The sequence below is a fragment of the Arachis ipaensis genome, chromosome B1 (assembly GCF_059453495.1).
Source record: "Arachis ipaensis isolate K30076 ecotype BB chromosome B1, ASM5945349v1, whole genome shotgun sequence".
NCBI lineage: Eukaryota > Viridiplantae > Streptophyta > Magnoliopsida > Fabales > Fabaceae > Arachis > Arachis ipaensis.
Window position 1 is genome coordinate 91,669,496 of NC_142436.1, and position 18,904 is coordinate 91,688,399.

Genomic DNA, 18,904 nt, shown 5'->3' on the forward strand with positions numbered 1-18,904 from the left:
GTGATCTGTGCGTTAAGTGTTTTCAGGCTTTATAGGGCAAGAATGGCTTAGAGGATGGAAAGGAAACATGCAAAATTGGAAGGAGCACAAGAAATAAAGGAGATAACTAGCGAGAAGCGACGCGCACGCTTGGCTCACGCGTGCGCGTGCCTGACGCGTACGCGTGACACGCGAAGATGACCAGCGACGCATGCGCGTGACTGACACGTACGCATGACATGCGCTATCTGCAGAAATCACAGAAAATGCTGGGGCAATTTTGGGATGAGTTTGGACCCAGTTTTTGGCCGGAAACACACACTAGAGCCAGGGGACGAGCAGAGACTCAACACACATTCTTATTCGCATAGTTTTAGTTTTAGTTTTGAATTTTAGAGAGAAATTACTACTTCCTCTAGGTTTCCTTCACATTCATAGTTTTTAGAGTTTATGCTTTTTGATTTGGATATTGAGAAGAGTTACTACCTCTGTTGAAGTTTCATTATTCTAGTTTGTTTCCTTATTCCTTTACTCTTTTATTGCTTATTAACCCTGTTCAGATAAGTATGTTTATGGATTTTGGAATTTATTAATGCAAAGAACTATTTTTACCTTTAATTGATTTTCATTTATTACTTTATTTAATTTATCATGTCTTATTTTTATCCCCTTTATATGCTTGTGAACGTTATATTCATGTCAATGGAGTAGATTCCCCAATTGACTGGGGAGTTAATTAAAAGGAAACCCTTGAGTTGGAATACTCAAGTGTTAATTTTAATTGAAAGTTTTTGGCTGGCTCTCTAGTCTCTGACTCTAATCCTTCCTTAGGAGAGGATTAGGACTTGGGATTCAGAGTTGGTTAGTTAGTTGCTTGACTTTCCTTTATTCAGTAAGGGATAACTAAGTAAAATAACAACCTTTTACTATTACACTTGGGAAAGTCCAACAAGGATAGAACTTCCAATTAATCTTCTCCCGGTCAAGGCTTTTATTTTAATTAAATAAATTCTCTTGCTAATTTCCATTGCTTTAATTTACAATCATTTATTTTTCCCGTCCTCCAATCCTTAAAATTTCTCGAAAAATTCCTGACTAATAAAATAGCACTTCTTTGTCAACTCGTTGGGAGACGACCTGGGATTCCTACTCCCAGTATTTTTATTCTAATTTTGTGACAACCCTTTCTAAATTGATAAGTGGATTTTCGTCAGTTAAGAACTGTACTTACAACGCCGGTCTATTTATAAATTCTTAATCAGCTAATTTCCGCCACGTCAGTAATCTATGCCCTCAAGCTTTCCAAATACAAACACAACCACCTGTGACCGCTGGTTGGCCTCCTTTTGGTCTTCCTCATGGTTACACCTCACCCATGAGTGGTTATGTGCCTCTGATATGGATTTTTACTAACCAATATCCACAAAATTATCGGCAAGTGCACTAGATTGCATCAAGTAGTACCACGGTGAGTGGGTTATCCTTCTCACAGGATTAAAGGATTAAGGAACAATAATCAATTGGCTATTCTAATTAAACAAGTCAAATTTGGATGAGAATCAATAAAGAGAATAATATAAAACTAAATAACTTGGCAGTAAAGTAAATGACTAGAAGGTAATTGACTGAAATTAAATAATAAGAAAGTAAATAGCTAAAATGTAAGTGATTGAAATTAATAAATGGAGTAAGAACATAAACATAAATTAGATCTAAATTGTAAAATTTGAATAAAGCAATAAATGAAAGCAATAATCAAATAATTAAGACAATTATATGAAGGAGAACATTGAGGTTCAGAGATGTTAACTCTTCTGGACTCATGGATTTCAACTATATCTCAATCATGCAATGATTGATCTTTGGCAAATCTTAAGTGATTGAACTCCAGTTTTTTGGTATCCAACTTCTCTTAACTTAATCAATTGCCAATTCCTTGATCAATTGTTCATGAAAAGAGATGAAGCCTATTTTCTTATTTCTAACCACACAACTCTTAGGAATCAGAACTTAATTGATTATATATCACATATCAATTATAAATTCAAAATTAGAAGAATTAGAAGAGAGGATCTTCAAGCTTAATTCTTATGAATCAACCTTTCAAATGATCATGAAATTTAACCCAAATTCAAACCATCTTTCAATGAATTTGAATCGTTCAAAATAAGAATGAAAATTCTCTCTTAGAAACAATGATACATTGATTAAAGATAGAAAATCAATAGATTTACTCCATTAGAGATTAACAAAACTCTTTCCCTCAGTGAAGAAGAGTTAGTGACTCAAGTCTCACAAGAATTACAAGAATGAAAACTATGCAAAAAAGCACAAAATGGCCAAAAGTCCCCTTTTTCAATTCTTTCTCCCCCCTTTTATACTTCCTTCTTGCCTTCAGATTCAAATTCCAATTCAAGTCCAATTCAAGTTGGATTCAAGTCCAAATCATCCCAATTCAGCCCATGGTATTAGTAAGGTTAATTCATCTCATAATTTCACCAAATTGGTTGATTAGTTAAGCTCCCAAGTGAAAGAATTGATTCTGTGAAGATTGGTGTGGAGAGCCTTCATAATGCCGTGCCACGGCACACCCCAAATTCAACATATGTTGCCCCAAAATATCCCTTGCATGTACTAGCAGTGGCATGCCATGCTTAGCCGTGGCACGGAAAAGCACATTCATCAATTTTTGCCCAAATCTAATGTGTGAGGTGCCAGGCGTAGGGTGCCTAACTCATGCTATGGGACGCCAAGAAAGTTTGTCCTTGGATGGCCCATAATTAAGTACGCGAAGTACCAAGCGTGGTACGCCAGGTAAGAGCCGTGGGACGCTGGCTTCATGCTTTGGCATCAAAAGCGTATCAGTCAAAGCATAACCTAACTTCAAAGTGTGTTCTTCTTAGGTCTTGTTTTGCTTGGTTCATCTTCAATATCTCCTAAAACACATTATTCAAGGCATTAAACACACTCTCAACTAATATATGAATTTATTGCTAAAAGAAAACAAAACTATTGTAAATTAAATGAAATTCATAAAGAAAAACTTCTAATGATGCGAGTGCATCACAACATCAAACTTGAATGGTTGTTTATCCTCAAGCAAAAAGAAAACTTTGGGAAAAGAGAAATAAGAAAAAATTGAAGTGCCTGAGCAAGAATTGAATTATTCTTTGAATGTTTGCATCTATCCAAGTTAATGGGACTTATTAAGCATGGTGGTTATGATTAAACTTTTTTTCCTGGGTGAATGTTGAAACCTTGAAATCTTAGGAATGAAGAATTTCCCTAAACTCAGGCTTAAATGAAACAGTGATTCCACAAAAATTCATTTATTCAATTTAAATTCAAACTACTCAAGGACAAAAACAACAATTTCAAGTAAGGCATAGACTAGTGCAACAATAGATAAGATAACCAAAAAATTACAATAAAATAGAAAATAGTTAAGGAATAACACAACCTGTTGGCTCCAACTTCTTTACTCATCATTCACATCATTGTTGGCTTAAGTATTTCTTGGTGCCCAGACATTTGGTGCCTTTGATTCCCAGAATCCTTGCTCTTCCAATATTTTCCTCACTCTTTCTTCATGAATGATTTGAACCTCCCTCATTTCTTGCCCAAGTTTCTTTGTTATTCTTGGTTATGCTTTTGCTCATACAGTTGGATGTGCTTGCTCAAATCCCTACACAAGTAATCCAGCTTTTCTTAAACATTGAACTCACCTTCTGCCCTGTTCCCATTCATGCATTCTTCCGGAGCTTTAAACTCCCTAAACTATCTTTGTTGTTGATTTTGCACCTCAATTAATTGTTGAATTTGTGCTTGTTGGTTGATAAATCCTAATTTTGTGGTTTATATTGTGTAGAATTGGGGGGATTTTGTCAATATTTCTCACACTTATTCACAAGAATTGCATGGTTTTTGTGTTTCCTTCCTAATATTGCTCCATGATGAAAAATATGCTTCTTGTCTTAAAATTGTCATATTTTAATCCTCTTTTATTGCCATTCGATGTCATGATGTATTTGTTGAGTGATTTCAGAATTAATAGGGCAAGAATGGCCTAAAAGAGAGAAGAAAGCATGCACAAGAGGAAGGAACATGAAGATTTGGATTATTGGAAAATTTAGCATTGGTCCCTTTGATATTGGAGTTGTTGCTCTTGGAATTGAAGTTGTTATTCTTTGAATCTTAATTGTTGGTTAGAAATGCCTTGCATAGCTTTCTGAAGTTCATCCCAATTAAATTGATTTCCTCCCTGAGTTTGTTGGAATGTTTGGCTTGAATCCTCCTGAAATCGTCGAAATTGAAATTATTTGGATTGCATCAATGATGGATTACTTTGTGGAATTTCTTCATGGTCCTGATGTTGAAGTGATGGATCAAGGAACTGTGGCTCTTCCTCTTCATGAGCTTCTTGTATTGGTTCAGGGGTTGCTAATTTTACTTTTTTTCATTGATTTCTTTGTATTTGGCCTCTCTGTCAGGATGGGAATATCATCTCTAATCAAAACTCCAACTTCTTCAGAAAGGCACTGGATAATATTCGAAAAACCCAATAAAGAGCCTGAAACTGAGGTTGAAGACAGGTGATAAATTTCATTTGGTATTATTTTATCTATTCTCACCTTAGCCCCAATCATCATGCAGTGAACCATCACATCCATTTCTCTTGTAAGTTCAGACCGGTTAGTAGTGGGTGTGGTTAAATGGTAAATGAATTCCATCCACCCTCTAGCCACTAGTTTAAGCTCACTTCTTCTCAGATAAATTATTTTTCCATGTATGTTTCTCACCCATTGAGCTCCAGACAGGTCAATGTCCTTCAACACATCATCATATCTCTATTTATCATTTTTCTTTCTCTCATGGAAGGGCATTTCATGGGGTGAAAAAGCTGAAATTCTTAATTTAAGAATTTTTTTTATGTTTGCTAGGCTCAAATCTGTTTCCTTGCCTCATACAAAGCTCTTAAATGTGAGGGGCTTACTTGCCCTTGTTTGCTCATCAGTGAGTCAGACATTCGTCATGGATTCTTGCACTAAGAGCTAGCCCACCTTTGGTCTTGGGTTAGTTAACGCTTGTCATCCTCTTCTCATTATTTGTTCTTGTATCTCTGGATATTCATCTTCCTTGAGGTTGAAAGGAACCTCAGCAATCACTTTTTTCTACATGTCCAGTTGTTTCTTCCTTCTCTTTAGAAGAGAATTTATTAGAATCAACTGAAGAAGTAGCTGGCTCATTTTCTTTCCTTTTTGACATCTTTGGTGCTATTGCCTCTGATGATACAGAAGAGACGAGCTTGTTTTTATATATATATAATATGACCCTAGAGATAGATACCATATTTCAAGCCTAAAATTCACTCTCTTGGATAACTTAGCAGTCCAACTATCATTTATATTTATTTCTAAATATTCATTAAAATAATTCAAGGTTACATCAGCTAGTCATTGATTAGAAGTTCAGGTGTTAGAAGATGAGTTCTTAGCTGCTAATCATTGATTAGAAGTTCTGTATACTAGTGCAGCTAAAGGAAAAAGTTTTGCAGACTAGAAGAAAGCATGAATAAGCATATTTTCTTCCATGACCGAGATATTTTGTCCGTTTTGTATCGCTCTTATTCTTTAAATAAATCCATCATAGTATTTTACTGAATTCAATGTAACTTTCAAATGATGTATAGTATCCATGCTTAAATTAGATACCTGAACAACTAGGAAAAAGGGAGATTTGACACCCAACACCTCAAGCAAATTATCCAATGCATCATGAAACTCCTTCTCTATAAGAATTGAAACAAAAAAAATTTTAAGGTTTCTGCATTACTAAAATTGATCAGATTAGAACTGCAGAGTACCTCTCGTTAGTTTTCACCCTCTGATATTGTCACATTCCTGAAGAACCAAGAGAAAAAAAGAAGAAGCAAAGATCAGATTCACATTCAGACCAAACCCACCTAAAAGATAAGAATGGAAAAGAAATAGTAGTGCCATCACTAGAAAAATCAGCTTACTTGGTTGCCCACTTTGCTTAGGCATGGACCCTGCATAATCAAATCAGCTTATTTGGTTGTTTCTGGTGGCTGAAGACCATGAAGAGTTCCCTGTGCAGCAGCCCATTGTGCCTCTCTCTTCTTTGCCATAGTCTTTCTTTATGGTGAATGCAGTCTATTTTAAATGAACAAGTTTAATTAAGAATGTTGAGGTTTATGGATCATTTAAGATAAACCGTGTAGATAAAGGGCTGGCTAATAATTGATCAACCGTTTATCATTTCTTTTTTTATTACTTAATTTTCTTAAGCATTTATGTCATCCTCTTCTGCATTTTTGCCATAAAAATTTAGTTAACTTTAATATTTACCTAGCAACCCACCAAAATCAAAACATATACACAAATTAGACATATACTTTGATGGTGGCTGTGGAGAAGTGTCAGATGATGTTGGTGGTGGAGTCATGAAGGTTTCAATTTTAGTTCTTGTACCTGATGAAACACTATTATTACATTAATTTGAAGCTGAAGTCAAATTAGACATGTTTTCTTCCACTACTACCACTTGTTGCTGCTACTGATTTTGTTATTGTTGGAATATCAAACTCTTCAAGTGTTAATGGTTGAGATCAATTAGGGGTTGAGAACTTCTGTGTTCATAGTATAGTAGACTAATGGATTATATGCATACAACGTGTCATGCAACCAGAAAATCTATGAGATGTAGCTTAGAAGCACCCAACAATTTTTCATACAAGTAGAACCAAAATTCTAAAAATATAGTACTTGTATTTATTCTCTATGCCACCTTGGAACATTAGCAAGAATGCGAGTTACCAGAAAAAGATAACAGGGAGATGGATCCATAGTTCCATACCAAGTATTTTCAGATGAAAGCGCTTATATATAGGACTGGAGTGATCAACCTTGAAGCCCATCTCCTCGAACATTCTTGATGAGCGGATAATTTATACGCTTTTTGGCATTATTTTTAAGTAGTTTTTAGTATGATTTGATTAGTTTTTAGTATATTTTTATTAGTTTTTAAATAAAAATCACATTTCTGGACTTACTATGAGTTTGTTTGTTTTTATGTAATTTCAGGTAATTTCTGGCTGAAATTGAGGGACTTGAGCAAAAATCTGATTCAGAGGCTGAAAAAGGTCTGCAGATGCTGTTGGATTCTGACCTCCCTGCACTCGAAATGGATTTTCAGGAGCTACAGAAACCCAATTGGTGCGCTCTCAATTGCGTTGGAAAGTAGACATCCAGGGCTTTCCAAAAATATATAATAGTCCATACTTTGCCCGAGTTTTTATGACGCAAACTGGCGTCCAAACTCCAACTTCCTGCTATATTCTGAAGTTAAACGCTAGAAACAGGTTGCAAATCAGAGTTAAACGCCAGAAACAGGCTACAATCTGGCGTTTAACTCCAAAAAGAGTCTCTACACATGAAAGCTCAATGCTCAGTCCAAGCACACACCAAGTGGGCCCGGAAGTGGATTTCTACATCAATTACTTATTTTCTATAACCCTAGCTACTAGTTTAGTATAAAAACTACTTTTAGTGATTTATTTCACGTCTTTCGACCGATCTTTGATCATTTTTATGCTATCTTAGACGTTTAGGGGGCTGGCCATTCGGCCATGCCTGGACCACTTTCACTTATGTAATTTTCAACGGTGGAGTTTATACACATCATAGATTAAGGTGTGGAGCTCTACTATTCCTCATGAATTAATGCAAAGTACTATTGTTTTTCTATTCAATTCAAGCTTGTTCCTATTCTAAGATATTCGCTTGCACTTCAACATGATGAATGTGATGATCCGTGACACTCATCACTATTCTCAACCTATGAACGCGTGCCTGACAACCACTTCCGTTCTACCTTAGATCGAGCGTGTATCTCTTAGCCTCCATTCCGAAATATCGGAGTCTTCGTGGTATAAGCTAGAATTATTGGTGGCCATTCCTGAGATCCGGAAAGTCTAAACCTTGTCTATGGTATTCCGAGTAGGATTTGGGAAGGGATGAGTGTGACGAGCTTCAAACTCGCGAGTGTTGGGCGTAGTGACAGACGCAAAAGGATCAATGGATCCTATTCCAACATGATCGAGAACCGACAGATGATTAGCCGTGCGGTGACAGCGCATTTGGACCATTTTCACTGAGAGGACGGGAAGTAGCCATTGACAACGGTGATGCCCAACATACAGCTTGCCATGGAAAGGAGTATGAATGATTGAATGAAAGCAGTAGGAAAGCAGATATTCAGAAGGAGCAAAGCATCTCCATACACTTATCTGAAATTCTCACCAATGAACTACATAAGTATTTCTATCTTATTTTATATTTTATTTATATTTTAATTATCAAAACCTTATAACCATTTGAATCTGCCTGACTGAGATTTACAAGGATGACCATAGCTTGCTTCAAGCCGACAATCTCTGTGGAATCGACCCTTACTCACGTAAGGTTTATTACTTGGACGACCCAGTGCACTTGCTGGTTAGTTGTGCGAAGTTGTGAAGAAAAAGTGAGATTATGAACGTGCGTACCAAGTTTTTGGTGCCGTTGCTGGAGAATGAATAATCACGATTTCATGCACCATGTTTTGGCGCCGTTGCCAGGGATTGTTCGAGTTTGGACAACTAACGGTTCATCTTGTTGCTCAGATTTTGGTAATTTTATTTTAATCTTAAGCTTTTTGTTTTAATTTTTATTTTCAAAAAATTTTCAAAAAAAAAATTAAATTATTCTATGACTTCAGAATTTTTAAGAATGAATTCTAGAGTTTCATGATGATTTGTTGAAGTCTGGCTGGCTGTGAAGCCATGTCTAATTCTTTTGGACTGAGGTTTCAACTTATCATCACAAGAGCCCTTGGACTCCCATCTGATCAGTTGTTGTATGCTTGATTTGTATGCTGAAGCTTGGCTGGCCATTGGCCATGTCTAGTGTTTTGGACCGGAGCTTTCATTGAAAGCTTGGCTGGCTAGTAAGCCATGTTTAATTCCTGGACCGGAGCTTTAGACTAACATTGCTTGATTCCTGGAATTCTTATTAAAAATTTTGAAATCCTTATTTTTCTTTTTCCAAATTATTTTCGAAAAATACAAAAAAATTTAATAAAATCATAAGAACCAAAAATATTTTATGTTTCTTGTTTGAGTCTAGTGTCAATTTTTAAGTTTGGTGTCAATTGCATCCTCTTAATTTCCTGAAAATTTTCGAAAACTCATGCATGTGTTCTTCATAATCTTCAAGTTGTTCTTGAATATTTTTCCTTGTTTGATCTTTGCATTTTCATGTTTTGTGTCTTTTCTTGTTTTTCATATAGATTTTCAATTTGTTAGTGTCTAAACATTGAAAATTTCTATGTTTGGTGTCTTGCATATTTTTCTTTTCTTAAAAATTTTCAAAAATAAGTTTTTGGTGTTCATCTTGACTTTCAAAGTGTTCTTGGTGTTTATCTTGACATTGAAAGTGTTCTTGCATGCATCATGTGTTTTGATCTTGAATTTTCATGTTTTGAGTCATTTTGATGTTTTTTTTTCTCTCCTCATAAAAATTCAAAAATAAAAAAATATCTTTCCCTTATTTCACTCATAATTTTCGAAAATTTGAACTGATTTAGTCATAAAGTTTTAAAATTTAGTTGTTTCTTGTTAGTCAATTCAAATTTTCAATTTAAAAGTTATATCTTTTTCAAATCTTTTTAAAAAATCAAATCTTTTTAATTTTTTCTTTCATATTTTCGAAAATTTCAAAATGATTTTCAAAATCTTTTTCTTATTTTTATTTCATATTTTCGGATTTAGTGCTAGCATTCAATTTTTAGATTCAAAAAAATTTTTAGTTGTTACTTGCCTATTAAGAAAGGTTCAATCTTTAAATTTTAGAATCATATCTTTTAGTTTCTTGTTAGTCAAGTAATCAACTTCAATTTTTAAAATCAAATCTTTTTGAATTTCTTTTGCAAATCTTTTTCAAAATGATTTTCAATCATATCTTTTTCAAAATCAATTTCAAAATCTTTTTTAACTTCTTATCCTTTCAAAATTGATTTTCAAATCTTTTTCAATTAACTACTTAAATTTTTAGTTTGATTTTAAAATTTTTCTATTTCAATCATATCTTTTTCAAAACCACCTAACTAATTTTCTTTCTCTAATTTTTGAAAACTACTAACCCCTTTTTCAAAATTCCTTTTAATTAACCAATTGTTTTAAATTTTAATTTAATTTTAATTTCTCTTTGAATTTTTGAATTCTAACTAATATTTAAAATAAAAACAAAAATATTTTTATTTTATTTTACTTAATTTTCGAATTCTTCTCTCTCTCATCTCCTTCTATTTATTTATTTATCTACTAACACTTCTCTTCTACGCACAATTCGAACCCCCTCTTCTTATCTGTGTTCGAATTTTTCCCTTCTCCTTCTTCTATTCTTCTCTTCTTCTACTCACATAAGGGAATCTCTATACTGTGACATAGAGAATTTCTCTTCTTTTCTGTTCCCTTCTTTTTTATATGACCATGAACAGGGATAAAGACATTCTTATTGAAGCTGATCCTGAACCTGAAAGGACTCTCAAGAGGAAACTAAGAGAAGCTAAGGCACAACCTTCTAGAGAGGACCTGACAGAAATTTTTGAAAAAGAAAGAGACATGGCCGAACCCAATAACAATGCCAACAATGCAAGGAAGATGCTTGGTGACTTCATTACACCCTCTTCTGACTTCTGTGGAAGAAGCATCTCAATTCCTGCAATTGGAGAAAACAACTTTGACCTTAAGCTTCAATTAGTTTCTCTAATGCAGCAGAATTGTAAGTTTCATGGACTTTCAATGGAAGATCCTCATCAGTTTTTAGCTGAGTTCTTGCAAATTTGTGACACTGTCAAGACCAATGGAGTTGATCCCGAGGTCTACAAGCTTATGCTTTTCCTTTTTGCTGTAAGAGACAGAGCTAGAACATGGTTAGATTCATAACCTAAGGATAACCTGAACTCTTGGGATAAGCTGGTCAGTGCTTTTCTGGCCAAATTCTTTCCACCTCAAAAGATGAGCAAGCTTAGAGTGGAAATCCAAACCTTCAGACAAAAGGAAGGAGAATCCCTCTATGAAGCTTGGGAAAGATATAAGCAACTGATCAAAAGGTATCCTACTGACATGCTTCCAGAATGGAGCATCATATGTATATTCTATGATGGTCTATCTGAGTTGTCAAAAATGTCATTGGACCATTCTGCAGGAGGATCTCTTCATCTGAAAACCCCTGTAGAAGCTCAGGAACTCATTGAAATGGTTGCAAATAACCAGTTCATGTACACCTCTGAGAGGAATCCTGTGAACGATGGGACGCCTCAGAAGAAGGGAGTTCTTGAAATTGAAACTCTGAATGCCATATTGGCTCAGAACAAAATATTGACTCAGCAAGTCAATATGATTTCTCAGAGTTTGAATGGATTGAAAGCTGCATCCAACAGTACTAAAGAAGCATCTTCTGAAGAAGAAGCTTACGATCCTGAGAACCCTGCAATGGCAGAGGTGAATTACATGGGAGAACCCTATGGAAACACCTATAATCCTTCATGGAGAAATCATCCAAATCTCTCATGGAAGGACCAACAGAAGCCTCAACAAGGATTCAATAATAATGGTGGAAGAAATAGGTTTAGCAATAGCAAGTCTTTTCCATCATCTTCTCAGCAACAGACAGAGAGTTCTGAACAGAGCCATTCTGGCCTGGCAACCATAGTCTCTGATCTATCCAAGACCACACTAAGTTTCATGAATGAAACAAGGTTCTCCATTAGAAATTTGGAGGCACAGATGGGTCAGCTGAGTAAGAAGATTACTGAAACTCCTCCCAGTACTCTCCCAAGCAATACAGAAGAAAATCCCAAGAGAGAGTGCAAGGCCATTAATATGACCAAAATGGCTGAACCTGGAGAGAGTGAGGAGGACGTGAATCCTAGTGAGAAAAGCCTCATGGGACGTCCTCTGAACAGAAAGGAGTTTCCCTTTGAGGAACCAAAGGAATCTGAGGCTCATATAGAGACCATAGAGATTCCATTGAACTTTCTTCTGCCATTCATGAGCTCTGATAAATATTCTTCCTCTGAAGAGGATGAAGACACCATTGAAGAGCATGTTGCTAAATATCTAGGAGCAATCATGAAGTTGAATGCCAAGTTATTTGGTACTTAGACTTGGGAGGATGAACCCCCATTGTTCACCAATGAACTGAGTGCATTAATGAGGCAGACATTACCTCAGAAGAAATCGGATCCCGGAAAATTCTTCATACCTTGTACCATAGGCACCATGACCTTTGAAAAGGCTCTGTGTGACCTGGGGTCAGGGATAAACCTCATGGCACTCTATGTAATGGAGAAACTAGGAATCTTTGAGGTACAAGCTGCAAGAATCTCACTAGAGATGGCAGACAAATCAATGAAAAAGGCTTATGGATTAGTAGAGGACGTGCTAATGAAGGTTGAAGACATTTATATCCCAGCTGATTTCATAATCCTAGACACTGGGAAGGATGAGGATGAATCTATCATCCTTTGCAGACCCTTTCTAGCCACAGCAAAAGCTGTGATTGATGTTGACAGAGGAGAGTTGGTCCTTCAGTTGAATGAGGACTACCTTGTATTCAAGACTCAAGGTTCTCCTTCTGTAACCATGGAGAGGAAGCATGAAAAGCTTCTCTCAATACAGAGTCAAACAAACCCCCACATTCAAACTCTAACTTTAGTGTTGGGAGGCCCTAACCAAGCTCTAAGTTTGGTGTTGAGAGGCCACAACACTGCTCTGATTATCTGTAAGGCTCCATGAGAGCTCACTGTCAAGCTATTGACATTAAAGAAGCACTTATTGGGAGGCAACCCAATCTTATTTAATTATATCTATTTATTTTCCATTGTTATTTTATGTTTTCTTTAGGTTGATGATCATGTGAAGTCACAGAAACAACTGAAAAATCAAAAACAGAATGAAAAACATCATTAAAAATAGCTCACCCTGGAGGAAGACCTTGCTGGCGTTTAAATGTCAGTAAGAAGTACCAGACTGGTGTTTAACGCCAGAAAGAAGCATCAAGCTGGCGTTAAATGCCTGAAACAAGCACCAAACTGGCGTTTAACTCCAGAACAGAGCATCTACTTGGCGTTTAACGCCAAAACAGGGAGAAAGGCTGGCGTTAAATGCTATAAACAAGCAGCAAACTGGAGTTTAACGCCAGAAGTGCACTCTAAGGGTGTTTTGCATGCCTAAATGGAGCAGGGATGCTAAGTCCTTGACCCCTCAAGATCTATGGACCCCACAAGATCCCCACCTATCCCACCTCTCTCTCTCTCTCTCCCACCTTTTCATAACACTCTTCCCCAAATACCCCTCACCAATCACATCCATAACTCTTCTCCAAATACCCTTCACCAATCACATCCATCCACTCTTCCCCAAAAACCTCACCTACCTCCAAATTCAAAATCCTTTCCCTCCCAAACCCAACCCTAATACACGAAACCTAAACCTCCCCCCACCCCAATATAAACCCCTCCACACTACCTCATTTTCACCCATCACAAACACTCCTCTCCCCCTTGGCCGAATACACACTTCCCCTTCATATCCTCCATTTTCTTCTTCTTCTTTTGCTCTAAGACGAGCAAACATTTTAAGTTTGGTCTGGTAAAAGCGTTGCTTTTTGTTTTTCCCATAACCAATAATGGCATCTAAGGCCAAAGAAACCTCAAGAAAGAGGAAACGGAAAGCAATTGCTTCCACCTCTGAGTCATGGAAGATGGAGAGATTCATCTCAAAGGTCCATCAAGACCACTTCTATGAAGTTGTGGCCAAAAAGAAGGTGATCCCTGAGGTCCCTTTCAAGCTCAAAAGGAGTGAGTATCCAGAGATCCGACACGAGATTAGAAGAAGAGGATGGAAAGTTCTATCTAATCCTATTCAACAAGTCGGGATCTTAATGATTCAAGAGTTCTATGCAAGTGCATAGATCACTAAGAACCATGATCAAAGTATGAACCCGAATCCAAAGAATTGGCTTACAATGGTTTGGAGGAAATACTTAGATTTCAGTCCGAAAAATGTAAGGTTGGCGTTCAACTTGCCAATGATGCAAGAAAATGCACGCCCCTACACTAGAAGGGTCAACTTTGATCAAAGGTTGGACCAAGTCCTCATAGACATATGTGAGGAAGGAGCTCAATGGAAAATTGACTCAAGAGGCAAGCTGGTTCAACTAAGAAGGCATGACCTTAAGCCAGTGGCTAGGGGATGGTTGGAGTTCATCCAATGCTCAATCATTCCCACTAGCAACCGGTCTGAAGTTACTATAGACCGGGCCATCATGATCCATAGTATCATGATTGGGGAGGAAGTGGAAGTTCATGAGATTATACCTCAAGAACTCTACAAGGTGGCTGACAAGTCATCCACTTTGGCAAGGTTAGCCTTCCCCCACCTCATTTGCCACCTCTGCAATTTGGCTGGGATTGTCATAGAGGGAGACATCCTCATTGAAGAGGACAAGCCCATCACTAAGAAAAGGATGGAGCAAACAAGAGAGCCCACTCAAGGACCTCAACAAGAGCATGAGGAAATTTCTCATCATAAAATCCCTGAGATGCCTCAAGGGATGCACTTTCCTCCACAAAACTATTGGGAGCAAATTAACACCTCCCTAGGAGAATTAAGTTCCAACATGGGACAACTAAGGGTGGAGCACCAAGAGCACTCCATCATTCTCCATGAGATTAGAGAAGATCAAAGAGCTATGAGGGAGGAGCAAAAAAGGCAAGGAAGGGACATAGAGGAGCTCAAGAGCACCATTGGTTCTTCAAGAGGAAGAAGATGCAACCCTCACTAAGGTGGACCCGTTCCTTAATCTCCTTGTTCTTATTTTTTTGTTTTTCGATTTTTGAGCCTTATGTTTTATTTATGTTTGTGTCGTATTACATGATCACTAGTGTCTAAGTGTCTATGTATTAAAGTTATGAATATCCTATGAATCCATCACCTCTCTTAAATGAAAAATGTTCTAAAAACAAAAGAACAAGAAGTACATGATTTCGAATTCATCGTTGAAATTAGTTTAATTATTTTGATGTGGTGACAATACTTTTTGTTTTCTGAATGAATGCTTGAATAGTGCATATGTCTTTTGAATTTGTTATTTATGAATGTTAAAATTCTTGTCTCTTGAAAGAATGATGAAAAAGGAGAAATGTCATTGTTAATCTGAAAAATCATAAAATTGATTCTTGAAGCAAGAAAAAGCAGTGAAAAAGCAAAAGCATGTGAAAAAAAATATATAAGCGAAAGAGAAAGAAAAAGCAAGCAGGAAAAGCCAAGAGCTCTTTAAACCAAAAGGCAAGAACAAAAAGCCAGTAACCCTTTAAACTAAAAGGCAAGGTAAAAAGGATACAAGGCTTTGAGCATTAATGGATAGGAGGGCCCAAAGGAATAAAATCCTAGCCTAAGCGGCTAAACCAAGCTGTCCCTAACCATGTGCTTGTGGCGTGAAGGTGTCAAGTTAAAAGCTTGAGACTGAGCGGTTAAAGTCATGATCCAAAGCAAAAAAAGAGTGTGCTTAAGAACCCTGGACACCTCTAATTGGGGACTCTAGCAAAGCTGAGTCACAATCTGAAAAGGTTCACCCAGTTATGTGTCTGTGGCATTTATGCATCCTGTGGTAATACTGAAAAACAAAGTGCTTAGGGCCACGGCCAAGACTCATAAAGTAGCTGTGTTCAAGAATCAACATACTGAACTAGGAGAATCAATAACACTATCTAAATTCTGAGTTCCTATAGATGCCAATCATTCTGAACTTCAAAGTATAAAGTGAGATGCCAAAACTGTTCAGAGGTAAAAAGCTAGTAGTCCCGCTCATCTAATTAGAGCTAAGTTTCATTGATATTTTGGAATTTATAGTATATTCTCTTCTTTTTATCCTATTTGATTTTCAGTTGCTTGGGGACAAGCAACAATTTAAGTTTGGTGTTATGATGAGCGGATAATTTATACGCTTTTTGGCATTATTTTTAAGTAGTTTTTAGTATGATTTGATTATTTTTTACTATATTTTTATTAGTTTTTAAATAAAAATCATATTTCTGAACTTTACTATGAGTTTGTGTGTTTTTCTATGATTTCGGGTAATTTCTGGCTGAAATTGAGGGACTTGAGTAAAAATCTGATTCAGAGGCTGAAGAAGGTCTGCAGATGCTGTTGGATTCTGACCTCTTTGCACTCGAAATAGATTTTCTAGAGCTACAAAAACCCAATTGGCGCTCTCTCAATTGCGTTGGAAAGTAGACATCCTGGGCTTTCTAGAAATATATAATAGTCCATACTTTGCACGTGTTTTGACGACGCAAACTGGCGTCCAAACTCCAACTTCTTGCCCTATTCTGAAGTTAAACGCCAGAAACAGGTTGCAAATCAGAGTTCAACGCCAGAACAGGCTACAACCTGGCGTTTAACTCTAAAAAGAGTCTCTACACATGAAAGCTCAATGCTCAGCCCAAGCACACACCAAGTGGGCCCGGAAGTGGATTTCTGCATCAATTACTTATTTTCTGTAACCCTAGCTATTAGTTTATAAAAACTACTCTTAGTGATTTATTTCACGTCTTTTGACCGATCTTTGATCAGTTTTATGCTATCTTAGACATTTAGGGGGCTGGCCATTCGGCCAAGCCTGGACCACTTTCACTTATGTAATTTTCAATGGTGGAGTTTCTACACCTCATAGATTAAGGTGTGGAGCTCTGCTGCTCCTCATGAATTAATGCAAAGTACTATTGTTTTTCTATTCAATTCAAGCTTGTTCCTATTCTAAGATATTCGCTTGTACTTCAACATGATGAATGTGATGATCCGTGACACTCATCACTATTCTCAACCTATGAACGCGTGCCTGACAACCACTTCCGTTCTACCTTAGATTCAGCGTGTATCTCTTAGCCTCCATTCCGAAAGATCGGAGTCTTCGTGGTATAAGCTAGAATTATTGGCGGCCATTCCTGAGATTCGGAAAGTCTAAACCTTGTATGTGGTATTCTGAGTAGCATTTGGGAAGGGATGACTGTGACGAGCTTCAAACTCACGAGTGTTGGGCGTAGTGACAGACGCAAAAGGATCAATAGATCCTATTCCAACATGATCGAGAACTGACAGATGATTAGCCGTGCGGTGACAGCGCATTTGGACCATTTTCACTGAGAGGACGGGAAGTAGCCATTAACAACGGTGATGCCCAACATACAGCTTGCCATGGAAAGGAGTATGAATGATTGAATGAAAGCAGTAGGAAAGCAGAGATTCAGAAGGAGCAAAGTATCTCCATACGCTTTTCTGAAATTCTCACCAATGAATTACATAAGTATTTCTATCTTATTTTATATTTTATTTATATTTTAATTATCAAAACCTTATAACCATTTGAATCTGCCTGACTGAGATTTACGAGGATGACCATAGCTTGCTTCAAGCTGACAATCTTCGTGGGATCGACCCTTACTCACGTAAGGTTTATTACTTGGACGAGCCAGTGCACTTGCTGGTTAGTTGTGCGAAGTTGTGAAGAAAAAGTGAGATTATGAATGTGCGTACCAAGTTTTTGGCGCCGTTACTGGAGAATGAATAATCACGATTTCGTGCACCAATTCTCAACTAGAGCAGGGGAAAATAAATAAAAATAAATAATGCAGTAGTTCTAATTGGTAGAAAAAATAAGTTACATTAGACTAAGATATCAGCAAGTCATACAAAGTTGACCCTATTCATATCACATCTGCTCAAGAAAGCCATCATTAGGGCAAAAAAATTCATAGCTCTTCCTTAATGATTCAAAGGAATCTGCAAGGGGGGGGGGAGATAACATCATATAAGATTGAGAAATGTCAATATTTCAATGGTTCCACTTTCAGAAAATAAACTTGAATTAGAGAAGACAGTCATATTTATATAGATACTGATGATGATATTCTTAGTGGCAGAAACAGAAGCTTTCAAAATAGCTTGTAATTATAGTTGAGCATTCTAGAAAGGGAAGTATCACACCTTCGAGAGAGAGATTTTCCATTCTCATCAAATACGCTGTAATCACTGCTGCACTGCAACAAAACAACCAGAGAAAAAACTAATAATAATAATCGAAATGCTTGATAGTCAAAGAAGTCAAGTGCAGTAATAGAGTTGATACTTGATAGTTGATACTGAGGAAAATGGTATCCGAAATCCCATTGAAAAGAAAGGGGAAAAGGAAAGGGAAAAGTTTGATGAATATATAGTATTCTTCTCTCGCTCTCTCTTGATGTATATGAATGAATGAAAGTGATTTGGTTTCATCTTGAGAAAAAGGAACCCAAAAGAAATTTCTAACTGGTGCATGTACGCAAACCCCACACTCGTACAGCAGTAGCAGCAAGTGCACTAGGTCATCCAAGTAATACCTGAGCTAGTCAGGGTCAATCCCACGAGGATTGTGGCTTGAAGCAAGCTATGGTTATCTTGCAGGTCTTAGTCAGGCGGAATTAGAAGATTATTCTGTAAACCATGAATGATTATATGTCATATATAGAGTTATAAGAGTAATGTGTGAAAACCAATTGGATTAAATCAGTAAGAGGAATGGAGTTGAGAGTCAGAGTTGTTTTACCTTTCTAAATTAACTCTCATACTACTGTCTTCTCTGCTTGTGAATGATCTTCTTCTATGGCAGGCTGTATGTGATCAACACCATGGGCCATGGTCATTGTTCTCATCTGCTACAGATTGAACACCATTGGCCATGGTCATCCAATCTGATGAAGGGTGAAGTGCTTAGCAAGTCATTCTCCTAGAAATCCTACTCAAAGCGCCCCAGACAAGGTCGAA